Consider the following 16516-nt stretch of genomic DNA (forward strand, 5'->3'; position numbering starts at 1 on the left):
AACACTGGCGGGAGTAATTTATAGGCCACCTGAAAGTAGTTATACTGTTGTACAGAGTATTAATCAAAAAATAAGAGGGGTTTGTAACAAGGATAATGCAATAATCATGGGGGGACTTTAATTTTCATATAGACTGGGCAAACCAAATTGGCAAAAATAGTTTGGAGGACAAGTTCAAGAATGCATTTGGGACAGTTTCATAGGACATTACATTGTGGAACGAACCAGGGAACAGGCTATTTTAGATCTTGTCTTGTGTAATGAGACAGGGTTAATTAGTAATCTCATAGAAAGGGATCCTCTGGGAAGAAATGATCATAATATGATAGAATTTAACATTGAGTTTGAGAGTGACGTACTTAAGTCTGAAAGTAGAGTCTTAAACTTAAACAAAGCCAATTACATAGGTATGAGGGGCAAGTTGGCTAAGGTTGATTGGGAAATTAGATTAAAAGATATGATGGTAGATAAGCAATGGCGAACATTTATGAAATATTCCATAATTCTCAACGAATATACATTCACTTGGGAATAAAAACTCCACGGGAAAAGTGATCCAACTGTGGCTAACTAAAGAAGTTAAGGATAGTATTAGAGTAAAAGAAAGAAGAGCAGCAAGCCTGAGGATTGGGAAAGTTTTAGAAACCAGCAAAGGATGACCAAAAAATTGATAAAGAGGGAGAAAATAGAATGTGAGAGTAAACTAGCAAGAAATATAAAAACAGATTGTAGGAGATTCTACAAGTATGTAAAAAGGAAGAGAGTAGCGAAAGTAAATGTGGGTCCCTTAGAGGCTGAGACAGGAGAAATTATAATGGGAAAACAGGAAAATGGAAAGAGATGATAAACAAATATTTTGTATCTGTCTTCATAGACACAAAAAATACCAGAAATAATGGGGAACCAAGGGTCTAACGAGAGTGAGGAACTTAAAGCAATTAATATTAGTAAAGAAAAAGTACTGGAGAAATTAATGGGATTAAAAGCCAACAAATCCCCGGGACCTGATGGCCTACATCTTTGGGCTCTAAAAGAGGTGGCTGCAGAAATAGTGGATGCAATGCTTGTGATCTTCCAAAATTCCCTAGATTCTGGAGCGATCCCAGTGGATTGGAAGGTAGCAAATGTAACACCGCTATTCAAGAAAGGAGGGAGAGAGAAAACAGGGAACTACAGGCCAGTTAGCCTGACATCAAATGCTGGAATCTATTATGAAGGACGTAATAATGGGACACTTAAAAAATCGTGATATGATTAGGCAGTCAACATGGTTTTACGAAAGGGAAATTGTGTTTGACAAATCTATTGAAGTTTTTTGAGGATGTAACTAGCAGGGTAGATAAAGGGGAACCAGTGGATGTAGTATATTTGGATTTTCAAAAGGCATTCGATAAGGTACCACACAAAAGGTTGTTATATAAGATAAGGGTTCATGGGTTTGGGGGTAATATATTAGCATAGTTAGAGGATTGGTTAATGGACAAAAAGCAGAGATTAGGAATAAACAGGTCATTTTCAAGTTGGCAGGCTGTAACTAGTGGAGTGCCGCAAGGATCAGTGCTTGGGCCTCAGCTATTTACAATCTATATTAAAGACTTAGATGAAGGGACTGGGTGAAATGCATCCAAGTTTGCTGACGATACAAAGCTAGGTGGGAAAGTAAGCTGTGAGGAGGACACAAAGCGTCTGCAAAGGGATATAGACAGGTTAATTGAGTGGGCAAGAAGGTGGAGTATAATGTGGGGAAATGTGAGATTATTCACTTTGGTAGGAAGAATAGAAAAACAGAATAATTTTTAAATGGTGAGAAACTATTAAATGTTGGCATTCAGAGAGATTTGGGTGTCCTTGTACATGAAGCACAAAAAGTTAACATGCAGGTACAGCAAGCAATTAGGAAGGAAATGGTATGTTGGCCTTTATTGTGAGGGGATTGGAATACAAGAATAAGGAAGTCTTGCTGCAATTGAACAGGGCTTTGGTGAAACTACACCTAGAGTACTGTATATAGTTTTGGTCTCCTTACCTTGCCTTAGAGGCAGTGCAATGAAGATTCACTAGATTGATTCCTGGGATAAGAGGGTTTTCCTATGAGGAGATATTGAATAGAATGGGCCTATATTCTCTGGAGTTTAGAAGAATGAGTGGTGATCTCATTAAAACATATAAGATTCTGAGAGGGCTTGACAGGGTAGATGCTGAGAGGTTGTTTCCTCTGGCTGGAGAGTCCAGAACTAGGGGGCATAGTCTCAGAGTAAGGGATCGGTCATTTAAGACTGAGATGAGGAGGAATTTCTTCACTCAGAGGGTTGTGAACCTTTGGAATTCTCTACTCCAGAGGGCTGTGGATGCTCGGTCGTTGAGTTTATTCAAGGATGAGATAGATAGATTTTTGGACTCTAATTGAATCAAGGAATATGGGGATTGGGTGAGAAAGTGGAGTTGAGGAAGAAGATCAGCCAATGATCTTATTGAATGGCGGAGCAGACTCGAGGGGCCGTATGGCCTATTGCTGCTCCTCTTTCTTATGTTCTTAAGTTCTTATCAGGGTGCACAGAACACCCATCTCCTGAACTTACCACAGTCCAAAAAACATGCAGACACACCAGTGGCTTTGATGAGGTCTGCTCACTGCATGCCAAAGTTCATTGTTTTCAACATTATAAAGGTGGGACCAGGTTATCAGTTCAAGCTCATGACTGCAGCATCAAAAAACGTTCATGGAGTTTAGCTGACGTGGGCCAATACCATTGTCTCAGGAAAGAGATGGCAGGGCTGCAGCGGATGTGAACACTGTCAGAGTGGCTAAGCATGAGACAGCATGACCCTAGAGTGAACAGCAGGGGCCCACAGAATATAGCATGGAGGTAGGGAGCAGTTTGCGGTGTTTGGGTGGGAGGCAAGAGCAGAACATAGAGCAAGTTGTGATGAGAGGAAAGGAACTGAGTTAACATATTTCAGGTAAGATATCAGGGACGGATGAAACACAGCTAACCTCGAGTACTTGGGTCAGGCTTCATTTGGAGGAGCAGGCAGAGGTGAAGTACTTGGGATGTTCCTTCATGGGAAAGGGGCAACGGAGTAGGAGCACTCTGGGTGAGCCTGGGAAGAAGCAGAGACTGAACAGAGTAGTTAAAATGTCTCAAATACAAGATCAATGGCAGGGGAAATGGAAAACTTTCATGGTGGTCAGAACTGGGTTGAATTTTTTTCAATTATCTGATTAAACTGTGGTGTCATGTGAGGAGGATGGACCAGTGCTGGGATCTGATTAGTTTGTGAAATCAAGTGGTTGGACCAATCAGTTCACTGAACCTCCAATGTTAATCATATGCCCTATTATATTATGAACACACAGACTGATTTTTTTAAATATAGATAGATTTAAAATAAATGTAATACCTTGATTATAAAAGGTAAATGACCTGTGCTACATCTATTATTACTTACCAATAAAATCTCCATGCTTTTTCCTAGTATTTGTCAACTATCCAAATCTTTTCTTTACATAGTTAATAGCCTTCATTTCACATCTCATTTGTAGAGCTCGAAACAGTTGTGACTGTGCACAACTGCTTGATCACATCAGCCGGGATTCCATGACTTAACAATGCTAATGTAAGAATGCTTCAGTGAAGCAGAAAAAAAGATTTTCACCATCATTAGTAATTCAACAAATTTTCCTGTTCATAAATGTTGGCTCATGGCATCAATCTTATAAGAATTTATTTGATAATACTGTGCAAAAGAGTTACTAAATGGGATACATATTGTAACATCTCTTCCATGTATTACATGAGTTTATTCTTCATGTTAATTGTCATTGAGAGCAGAAGATAAATCACAATTTAAAAGCAAGAAGGTTTTTTATAAATAAAAGGTTCTGACCTCTCATCTATGAAAAAGGGTTTGGCAAATACACAGCCACAACAAGAAATGAAAGGGACACACCAGTGAACATGAAGAAAAAGACAAATCAATATTACAACAAAACGGTGAAGGGAACTTTTTTCCATGGCTGACATACTTAGAAGAGAAGGGACGGTGAAATCCAAATGGCAGAGATAAAAAGATAAACCGTGAATGCTGGAAATCTGAAATAAAACAGAAAATGCATAGATCGTCAATCAGCATTTGAAAGAGAAAGACAGGATAATATTTGAGATCTAACCATTGATCAGACTTAAGTGGTTTGATTCCCGTGACAGCTGTATTCCATTTTATGCCATGGTAAATGTTGACCCAGGAGCAGTAGGCAATGCATGTTCAAATCTAACCTTAATATGCATATAAAGATATTGATCAAGGAAATATGCACCACTTGTATTGGAGATATGCAACATTATGCAAGGGATGTACATCATATAGGAAACAAGATAAACTAATATGGCTTTGATCACTATCAAAATAGTGTGTCCCTTTTCACAACCACCAGGCTGTCCATCAACAACACTGTGTCCCTTGCTCTTAGGCTCTTTTGATGTCACAGCTATAAAACTGAGTCACTGTATTTGCAGGAGCTGACACTGAAACATATATTCATAGTGGCTGAACGGTTCAAGCTGTTATCCTTTAGCGAACAGCTTTCAGTAAGAGACACTTATCCTACTCTGGACGTCATTCAAAATTAGGCTGTCGAGGTTGCTGCTTTCTAATCTACTACACCACACTATCAGCTCACACATAGGTTTGACATACTGGATATTGAGAGAGCATATGGAGGTTTAATTTGCTCCTATTGCACTGATAGTGTGTTAAATTCATGTTTTTCCTCATGTTTTCTGTTGGTAGACTTGCAGGAACATGCAGAGCATTCATAGTGCATTTTTGGAGGTAGGATACTTCATAACAATGCACAATTGAGTAGCTAATCAGAAGGAAACTTGCAATAAGTGTATTTAAGTGTGTTGAATCACCTGTTAACACCCTTATAGTCACAAAGCACTATAACTAATGGTCAGTGCATCACTACAGCTGTTAAGTGTGCAAACTTGAGCGCTAATGGAGGAAGAAAGGCTTGCTTCATAGGTGAAATGATGCAGGTTACTGTAGATGGTATGAGGTAATGGAGAAATGTCCTTTACCAGTCAGAAGGGCAACCCCATAATAAGAGGTGTAACAAATGTGGGAGGCTACTGTGGTATCAACAACAGACTGTGCTCAAAAGGATGTGCAAAAGAAGATGTCTTATTTGACAACAAGTGCCAAGGTAAGCTGTCAATGATGTCTCTCCCATACATGGGGTATGATTATCATTCACCTAACATTGCTATATATCAGTATAGATGCCTTTATCTTAGCATGGTAGAAAATATTGAAGAAGGTTGCTGGTGTCAGCAACATTTGCCTGAATAGTTTTACACCAGACTCTTTACCTGACTTTAGCATTTATAGACATTGTTGTACAACCTTTGCTACTCTCTGCAAAATTGTATTTTAAGCAATTCAGAACAGATCTTTTCTTTCTGGTAGAATATAGCCTTCAACAGGCATCACATACAGGGCTGATGGAGGCACCGAGAAAATAAAACTCTTTACACACTGTTAGAAGTTTCAGGTCTGCCTTGGATACAGCAGTGCTAGTCACTCTTGTAAATAGTCTGAGTGTCTTACATTCAGGAGTGTGCCCATCCTGCCCAATATCTAATTATAGTGTAACCTGGGAACGTAACGATAGGATTCCCTTGTGATCCGAGCTGGATATTGTATCCTTCACGTGTTCTCGTATACATTTCTCCAATCTTTCTAAAGGTGAACTGAAATATTTTAGTAAGATGAGACCAGACATGAATCATTAAGCTGCTTTATTTTACGGACAGCAAGTAACAGAGTAACTGATGTAATCAAATCTCACCTACTTGACTCAGCTAACCACAGAACAATTCTTGAGAGCATGAAAATATTAAACGTATGCCACACTATGTCTATTAACAGGCTCATTTAACTTTTCCTGGTCACCCTTCTGATTCTGACTGGATCTAAGATTGAAAAGAGTAAGTTTCCCCTCACTAGGCCAAGCTTCCTCCCCAAACCTACCTGGCTGGCTGACTGCATATGTCTCTATTCTGACTCCTTCCCTGATCATTGATTCACCTGTAAGCCTGACAATAGAACCAGCCACCTCCTCTCTTTCCCCCACCCCCGTACCTTGGAGTGTGGGTTTAAAGAAAATACCTTTCATTATCGAAATGAATAAGCAATATCTTGGCTTAATGGGCCTGGGATTTAAACAATTGACCTTCGTTGTGATAGTCTGTGCGCTGTGCCATTCCACAACCTGAGCCGTCTGGCTTTAATGCACATTTTTAAAAAAACGTGCAAATTTACTTTGGTTTAAAACAGCAGTTAAACATAGCTCATTCTCAAACCCTTTCCATGAAAAGAAAATGATCAAAATCCTGAAATGTGATACCCACTATGAGGAGACCATTAAGGACATCATAGGCCAGGAGACTGTACTGGGCCCAAGGGAACACTGAAGTTTGTGGAGGCAACTGTGCCTCTTACATAGCAGAAGAAATGTTATACATGCACTTATATGTGTAATAACAAGGCTTTTCTCTTTTGCCAAAAAACAGCCAGGGAAATTTAGTTAAAATGTATTTACAAGTTGTACATCCTGCTCCTTCTTAAATATCAAGGATTGAGATGTTAAATGCAATATCCATACTGCAGGGTTTACTAAAAGACCACTCTGACCACTTCTATCAGCTAACTCCTGCTGTGCTCATTTCTAAGACTTTGCCTATTCTCTCTGATGTTTTAACACCAGCTTCATTGGCGCAAAATTAATGTAACGTGCAAATCATGTAAATTCTGAGCAACTTTGCAAATTTTCCATTAAATGGTTATTAACAAGAAAAAAAGACAATAACACTGATGTGTTTTAGACCCATTTCCTCCCAGAATAAGTTTAGGAGAATGTGCCAAAGTTTTCACCCATTTTATTAATACTAATTAACAATATTACTGCACCTAACATGCAATTAGCACATACACTAGCTCAAACACTCAGTGCAAATTGAACCACCTTGAAAGATGTTGACATATGTTCCGAATTATACTTTCCAACATAATTTAGGAAATATTATTGTTATCCATTATTATTTTATTCGTTCTCAGGATGTGGGCATTGCTGGCAAGTCTGGCATTTATCACCCATCCCTAGTTGCCCTGAGATGTTGGTGGCAGTTTGATACAAATGAGTGGCTTGCTAAGCCACTTCAAACAGCATTTAACAGTCAACCACATTGGTGTGGGACTGCAGTCACATATAGGCCAGACAAGGTTAGGACAATAGGTTTTCCTCCCTAAAGGACATTAGTAAACCAACTGGGTTTTTACAACAATCCAGCAGCTTCATGATCATGATTTTACTGGCACCAGCTTTTCATTTCCAGATTTTTTAAACTGAATTAACATTCTCAAACTGCCATGGTGGAGATTTGAACTCCCATTTCTTATGGATTATTAGTCCAGGCTTTTGGATCACTAATCCATTAAAAAAACACAATGCTACCATACCCAGTTTAATTCCAGGAAAATCGTGGCTTAAGAACTGATGTTGGCTTTGATAATTTGCAGATATTTTAACATTGGTTTCTGTTAGTTTAAACAAATTGAAACAACAGTTGTTTTAAATGTTGCCATCTGCTTTATTTACTTAATTTGCAATTCGAATTACCAACTGAAGAACACTGGAATTGGTGAAGCATTCTTCCTAAGGCACATTTTGCAAAGTTTAATGTGCAGAATCTCTCATCAATAACGGTGCTTTTTTTTCTTTTGGGACTGTCAAATGGGTCATGACTCAGCAGATGCATTTGAAATTTGAAGGCCTTTCTCAGGACTGACAGACTAATGGAAATACATTGGGCTCGATTTTAGGGTCGGGTTACCTGCGGGTTTCCAGCGGGGGGGCCCCGAAAATCCCGATCTCCGATCACGTGACCGGATTCGGACGAAATCCCGGCCACTTCCGGGTACCGCGCTGACGTGCGGGGCTGCGCGCGCAAGCCCCGCTGGTGGGAATCCCGCAGGCAATTAAAGCCAGCGGGGTTCCACTTGAGAGCACTTAACTTGCTCGTTGTGGTCAGTTAATGAGCTGAAGCAGCTGTCAAAAGAGGAAGTGTGGGATTTTACGGTCAAAGCAGTCAGTTTCCCACACTGGGGGAAACAGGACCCTTCAAACCAGGCGTGTTGCAGCCAGCAGCCTGTGCCAGGTGCCAAGGTGCGCTCCACGGGGGAGCGCCCTCACCCACGCAGGAGGCCACCGCGTCACATAGGGCAACCCCTGCCCTCCACCAACCCCCGCCAAGCCAGAGGACAGACCGACACGAAACCGCAGCCCCAGTCCGAGGACCCACCCACCTACCCTGCACAACCCCTCACACCAACACCTGCCAGATGGGTGGTGCGTTGACATCGTCGGAGGACGAACAGGATGACCAGCCCCAGCAGCCTCGCAGTCCACGCCGTCCGCCTCGGAGACGTGGGGCCCCCCAACACGGTGCTGCGGCACACCCACCTGCACAGCAGGAGGGAGGGCAACCGCAGAGAGAGATGCGTCGCAGGAGGCACTACCCTCCGCACAGGGTGTACAGAGCGAGGCTCAGCTTCATGGACCTCTCCGAGGAGCAGTGCATACGGAGGCTCAGAGTCAATCGCCAGGTAGTCGCCGACATCTGCAGCCTCCTTAACGACGAGCTGCTCCCTGATGGACCAAGCAGCATCTTCTTACCTGTCGCCGTCAAAGTCACCACTGCCCTCAACTTCTTCGCATCCGGTTCCTTCCAGGGTGCCACCGGGGACATCACCGGGGTCTGTCAGTCCTCTGCACACAAGTGCATAAGGCAGGTCACCGATGGGTTGTTCCGCAGGGCCTCCCACTACATCAACTTCGCCATGGACGAGCGCAGCCAGATGGAGAGGGCGGTTGGATTCCATGCCATGGCCGGCTTCCCACGGGTGCAGGGTGTAATCGACTGCACCCACATCGCAATACGGGCACCTCCGCATGAGCCAGGGCTGTTCATCAACAGGAAGGGGTATCACTCCATGAACGCCCAGCTCATCTGTGACCTCCGCCAGAGATTCCTACACGTGTGCGCCAGATACCCCGGCAGCTGCCACGATGCCTTTGTCCTCAGGGAGTCCGCCGTCCCGCCCATCCTGCAGGCACCCAACGCCGGCAACGGCTGGCTCCTCGGCGACAAGGGGTATCCCCTCCACACGTGGCTCATGACACCTCTGAGGAACCCCATCACCGAGCCGGAGCGTCGGTACAATGACAGCCACACTGCTACCAGGTCTACAATTGAGCAGACCATAGGGCTTCTCAAGATGCGCTTCAGGTGCCTTGATCGTTCTGGGGGAGCGCTCCAATACACACCATTCAGAGTGGGACGAATCATAGTTGTCTGCTGTGCCCTGCACAACATGGCCCAACAGAGAGGGGTGCCGCTGGAGGAGGCCCCATCCACACCCGCCACCCACATTGAGGAAGGCGAGGGCGAGGAGGAGGAGGAGGAGGAGGAGGAGGAGGAGGCGGAGGCGGAGGAGGCGGAGGAGGAGGACGCGCCCGAGGATGTTGGACGACCCATGCGCCGAGCCGCGACTCACCGGGATGGTCGCCGGGCCAGGGACGCACTCATACGTCAACGGTTCTCCTTGAGTCAGACACTGCGAGGTGCTCGCATCTCCTCACCTGCACATGCGAGCGGCCATACCAGCCCCCTCCACTGAAGAGTGCTGCCAGTAATCCTGCACCCACAGCAGTGTGCCCAATGGGTGGCAGCAGGTGTTCGCCGTCATGATGGCCTCCACGGAACGCAACTACTGCACAAGCCGTGGAAGAATGGACGAGAGGTGGCAGGAGTGGTGAGAATAGACTATTTAATATGTGGAATGTGACATCATTTAAGAAACAAAGTACAAAATAATAAACACCCTGGTGTATTCCCTTTGTGATTATAAGGCCTTTGGAATTCTTCTCCGGGAACCCCTACGTGGTGCTACCCCTGTGGCTCCAGCAGAGGTAGTGGCAGGTTGCTCGTCTTCTTGCCTTGACCGGGTAGATGCTTTTGGCGGACGGCCCCTGGGTTTCGGTGCCCGTGAGGGCACCTCCACAGACTGCTCCTCCTGCACCGGGGCAGGGGCAGACTCGGCCACCTGGAGAGGAGGCACCATTGCGGGTGCTGGTTGAGAGGTGGGCGACGGGTGGGACGTGGGGACGCCTTGAGAGGCGTCCCCGCTTCCATGTCCCCGGTCACCATCATCCCTCTCTTGGCCTCGGCCCACATCACCCCTTCCACCCTGCTGGACGGCAGTTTGGATGGCATGTGTGAGGCCTTGCAAGGCCACCCCTAGTGTATCCCTCAGCCTGTTGGTGGCGTCGGAATGTTGCTCACCCTGAATCCGTACAGACGTTGTGAGGGCCTGCAAGGACTCGAAGTGGAGCTGTGCGTGACGCTCGAGGGAGGCCAGCCTGTCCTCCACCGCAGACAGTCCCGCACCTACCCGCGACACTGTGTCGCCGGTACCCTCCTGTGCCTGCGCCACCAATGCCCACATGCAGGAGGTGGACTCCTCCATCGTCTGCGCTATTGTGGACAATGCGCGCGGCACCTCTGCCAGCACCTCAGCAATTAGCTGGTGGCCCTCGACGACTCTCCTTTTCTCTGGTGGCCCCCTGGGTTCAGCATCTGGGTCCGGCTGAGCAGAGCCTGGAGATGAGTGCTCCCTCCGTCGCGGACCCTCCGCGGCTGCCCCTGCCACCAGGGTCTGCTCATGCTCACTCGTGCGCAGTGACTCACCAAGTGCTACCCCAACTAGTTGGCGAGGGGGACCCACCGAGGTGCGTGTCTCTGCGCTGGTGGATGGTTGGCTCTGATGTGACGATGCACCCTCAGAGACCGCCATGTCCTCTGAGGAATCGCCCTCCATGCTCGCTTGATCCAAAGACGCACCTGCAAGAGAACAGAGGGCACTTTGAGGCATGTGGACCAACTTGACAGTGCGCCTGATGGCAGGTGATGATACGGTCACTCGCGATCATGGGTGTTGAGTGTCAGCTTTCCCTTACCGGCCGTTTCGGCAGCGACACACTCGCCATCGGCCACCGACAGGCAATGTCGCGTGCGGGCGAGGTCGAGCGCCTCCACCTCTGCGTCGGTGAGCTCCACCACTTGCGGCGGCCCACCTCCGGTGCGTGCCCTTTCGCGGTTGTTCTTGCTCCTCTTCTCCTGTGAAGGCAAAACACAGATGTGTGAGTGGGTGCGTCTTGCATCGTGAGACGCATCGAGCATCGGTGTGGTTGGGTTGAGCGTGGCGCGGAACGGATGGGAGGAAGTGTGGGCCACGTGCCCATCCCATTGCATGGGGATTGGGGTGTGTGGTAGTGTTCGGGTGGGGTCAGGGACGGTGGGTACTTGCGTGCACGGCGAGGATGGTGAATGAGTGGCTGTGAGGATTGCTGATGGAGCGCAGTGGTGGCTGTGCAGGAGGGGGTTGTGATCTGCTTGGCGTGATGGTGGGGACGGGATGTGGGAGGGTGCGTTGGTGTACTCACCTTGCCAGACCTAGTCAGGTCATTGAAGCGCTTGCGGCACTGCTCCCAAGTCCTTGGGGTGTTGCCCCTGCTGCTCACCTCCGCCGCCACCTCTGCCCATGCCTTCCTGGTTGCGGCGGCAGGGAACTTGCGCCCATCCTCAGGGAAGAGTGTTTCCCTCCTCCTCCTCACGCCCTCCAGCATCAGCTGCAGTGCCAGATCTGAAAAACGGGGCGCAGCCTTTCCCCTTGGTTGAGCCATTCTCCCAGACCTCTTGCTTGCAGCAGGAGGGGCTTTGGGAGACTGCCCCTTTAACTGGAGCTCCTACATCGTGTCGACGGTACTGCGCATGCGCAGCCGGCCGGCACGCAGCTGGGGAGCGCAGAACCCGGAAGCAGGCCTTAATGGGTCCAATTATCCCGCGATCGCGTGGGGGACGCACACAATTACCCGTCCGCGTTTTCGACGCTCCCGGAGGACCACCCGCTGGGAACCCGCAGGCCTGCTAAATTCGAGCCCATTGTCACCAGATGCAGTGATCTGTTTATGGTTGTCTGTCTGCCCATTGTCAGGTTCCTTTTTAAAATTATTCTACGCTGCATTTTGCTGTTGTGTTGGTGAAGAGACACTAAAATTACTGTTATCGCACAAATATTTTATTGCATCAAATTGGTCTCCGCTATTTTAATGGAAGCAATAACCTGTTTAAAATGATTGAGTTAATGGGCTCGATTTTCGCACCCGCGATCGGGTGCATTCGTTGGGGGGGGGGGTCTGCGAAAATCGGGGATTCCCGGGGCGGGGCGGGAACCCGGCTCCAACCCGTCCCATTTCCGGGTTCCCCACTGACGTGCTCACATGCGCGCGCAGCCCCCGCATGTGGGACTCCCGCCGGCAATTAAAGCCGGCCGGGTGCCACTTAAAGTACTTGAACAGGTACTTCAGGTTGTTTACAGATCTGATTGACCTGTTATTTTAGCAGGGATGGGATTTTGCAACAGACTGGGACTGTTTCCCGTACTGGGGGAAACACTCCCAGTTCAAATGGACGTGTTGCAGCCATCAGCCTGTGGCAGCTGCAAAGGTCCATTTGACAGGTGTAGGGGGGAGACCCTCACTCTTTGCAGGAGGCCACTCTGTCACTTGGGACAAAGTTTGGCCTCCACCACCCTCCTCCTGACAATAAAATTCACCAACTTGCACACTTACCCCGGTGTCCCGAGACATGTACCTACCTTGCGGACCCCCTCAAATGTACATCTTCCGGATGGGGGCCGTCGTAGCTGCAGTCATGACCTCCTCGGAGGGTGAACAGCATCACCAGCCTCGCCGGCCACGCCGTCTACCTCTGACACGTGGAGCTCCACAATACAGTGCTGTGACACATCCACCTGCACAGCAGGAGGGAGGGCAACCACAGAGAGAGATGCGTCGCAGAGGGCACTACCCTCACCACAGGGTCCACAGACCGAGGCTCAGCTTCCTGGACCTCTCTGAGCAGCAGTGCACACGGAGGCTCAGAGTCACTCGACATGTAGTCGTGGACATCTGCAGCCTCCTTCATGCCAAGCTGCTCCCGTCTGGCCCGAGCACCATCACCTTACCTGTCGCTGTCAAAGTCACCACTGCCCTCAACAACTTCTCCTCCGCATCCTTCCAGGGTGCCACCGGGACATTGCCGACTTCTCTCAGTCGTCTGCACAAAAGAGCCCTGCAAATACACCTACACCCACTCTGCAGTGACACAATGGGTGGCATCAGTTGTGGGTCTTCATGGTGATCCTCAGGAAAGGGCATTATTGCACAAACCAGACAAGATTCGCAAAGACGTGGCAGTAGTGGTGCCAATATAATATGTAATGTGAGTTGGTCAGAAATTCAATATAAGTAAAAACCATGACAAACCCTCAGACACCCTTGTGCATCCCCTTCATGCTCACAACACGTTTGCCTTGCGCTTCCTGCTGCACATATGTGATGCATGCCCTGTGGCTGCAGCACAGGTAGTGGCAGGTTGAGTGAGGCTGGCCGTGAGGGAGATGCACGAGAGGGTGAGTATGGGATGGAGCAATGAGATTGTATGAGGATTGGGTTGAGTGGTAGTGGCGGGATGAGTACTGGCGAGGTGAGTAAGTGCAGGTAAGATGAGGATGAGGTGTGAGGGGTGATGTGACAGAGCAGTGTTGGCAGTGCAGAAGGAGATGTGGGGTGGGGTCAGCGATGTGGCAGACGGAGTGTAGGGGAATGAGTAAGTGGCTGACCTACTTGGATCATTGCAGCGCCTCCTGCACTGTATGCAGGTGGGCGATATGTTGGTGGTCCGGTTGAGCTCCTCTGCCACCTCGAGCCAGGCCTTCTTGGTGGCAGAGGCAGGCCCCTTCCTCCCGCCCACCGGGGGGAAGATCTCTGTCCTCCCCCTCCTCCTCACCCCATCCAATAAGAGCTGGAGTGAGGCATCATTAACCTGGGAGCAGCCTTCCCCCTGGGCTGCACCATGCTGTAATTTTTCCTATTTCTTGCAGCATCAGTTAGTGGAGGACTGCCCCTTTAAATAGAGCTCCTCCAGCTGACAGACTTTACTGCGCATGCGCAGTCCGCCCGCCGCGCAGCTCAGCAGTGGGGAACCCGGAAGAACAGGTAAGTGGATCCAATCAGCCTGTAATTGCGTGCGGAGCAGACTGATTTCACCGGGCGCATTACCCACGCGCCCAATCTACCCCCCGCCGCGAACCCGCTGCCCTGGTAATATCGGGCCCATTGCCTCTGTTCGAGTAACAGGGCAAGGAAATAGATAAAAGCTTGTTAAGCAATAGTGCAATAACATTGTGGACTCTTTCCGGGTATTTCACATTGGGAGAATAATGCATTTTCCTAGAATCTGCTAAAATAATGCAAGTCCTGACATATCTTCCAATGTAACTTCAGATTCTGCTGGAGCATTACTTTAAACCCTCAATAAACACTTGAAAGCATCCATATCACAAATCGGCCCCCACCTTGATAAAATTTACAATTTCAAACATCAAATTTGCTACTAGATATCTATAAGTAGAGTTGTGGCTGTGCTCATTCGCTCCTAACCCTATGGCCCTGAATTTCGTTGCCATTTTGGCATATCTGGGGCTTGCAATTGGTGCAACATTTTTTTAATCTGACTTGGAAATTGGGGCAGAAGCACTGAACATCCTTGCAATCCACAAAAGGCCTGGACATGAACACTCCTGTGGAGGTGGCCCTAGTTCCTTTGGAGAGAGAGGAACATTGAGACAAGCATTAGGATGACTATCACTCCAATGGAAGCTTCCGTAACTGCTGCAAGGAATATCAGAGGACAACTGATCAATGAAGCGTTCACATCCTATCTCATCGTCACCTTATATGATCGTGCAAATCTTAATCATCTAAGTGAATATGTCAGCATGAAATAAGTGCACTCTTTCTTATATGATTACAATCTCTGTGGATAATAAAGCATGACATGGAGGACATTGTCCTTTTAATACAACAAAGCTCAAAATGAAGAGATGTCAACTTATTCTTTACTTACACCATGCTTCCCTTGGATGACAAGACTTTTTCCTATTCTAATATTTCTACTAGGAAAAACCTGAGGACCTGTATCACAAGAAGTGGTTGGTTGCTTGTATAATACAAAAGCCTCATGGCATTGAGGTGGTTCTCCTCTCCGGGAGGATTGCTCCTGAGAGAGAGAGAGAGAGAGAGAGAGAGAGCGAGCTGCTGCTGGCTGCATCTCTGGAGCTTATGATGGGCATTTTGGTGTTGCCTCCTCTGTGGCATTGATGTGGTGTTCTAAGGGGCAAAGTGGATGCCTGCCATATGCTGCTGTGCTGAGAAACGTCAGCTTTATGCAGGTCGCTGCCTCCAGCCTCTATCATTCCACTGAGCCATGGACCTGTGTCTAATGATGTGGAGATGCCGGTGATGGACTGGGGTGGACAAATGTACGGAGTCGTACAACACCAGGTTATAGTCCAACAGCTTTATTTGAAATCACAAGCTTTCGGAGCTTTGCTCCTTCGTCAGGTGAGTGAAGGGTTCTAAAAACCCATAGCATATATAGTCAGAGAACAATGCCTGGTGATTACAGATAATCTTTCTACTGCCCGTTATCACACCTCGGCAGAGAGATAAATACAGGAATCAAAGGAGTGGATGGTGTTCAGTATTCTTGAATGTAATGTGTCCCTGTCTGAACACTATCCACTCCTTTGATTGCTGTGATTATCTCTCTGCCGAGATGTGATAACGGGCAGTTGGAAAGATTATCTGTAATCACCAGGCATTGTTCTCTGACTATATATGCGGTGCCTTTATGGAACCCTTCACTCACCTGACGAAGGAGCAAAGCTCTGAAAGCTTGTGATTTCAAATAAAGCTGTTGGACTATAACCTGGTGTTGTACGACTCCATACATCTGTGCCTAATGGCAGCTTTCTGATCCTGAAAGGCATGAGGGGTGGCAGCAGCCTGCACTCCAGCACCCTGTGTTGGGAAGCAAGTATGCAGAGTACTGTCTAACCTGTCCCCTACTGCTACCAGAGCTGCAATCTGTGCTTCCATGGCAGAGAAGGCATTGACTGGTTCTTGGCTGCTTCCAAGGTGGGGGTGGGGAGGCTGCGACAGATTCCAGTGCAATTGCCACATGCTTCATTGATACTTGCAGTGAAGAAAGAGCTTCCCTGATATTGCGCGAATGATGGCTTTAGATTCCAGAGTCACAGCTATCAGTTGCTGCACATCCTCGGAGACTGACCTTAGAGCCTGTGTACAAATGTGATGTTTCTTGAACATCCTTCTTTTCGGGTGAGTGCCAATGAGTTCTGAGTCCCACGAATCTGAAGCCATGGCAGCCTTTTCTTCGGCCTCTGCTGGGAAGGTGGTACATCCTCACCCACTTCCCACTTCTCTGACACCTTCACTGTCTCTGATTCATTCACTACCACATCA

Source organism: Heptranchias perlo, chromosome 5 (genome assembly GCF_035084215.1).
Source record: "Heptranchias perlo isolate sHepPer1 chromosome 5, sHepPer1.hap1, whole genome shotgun sequence".
NCBI classification, from domain to species: domain Eukaryota; kingdom Metazoa; phylum Chordata; class Chondrichthyes; order Hexanchiformes; family Hexanchidae; genus Heptranchias; species Heptranchias perlo.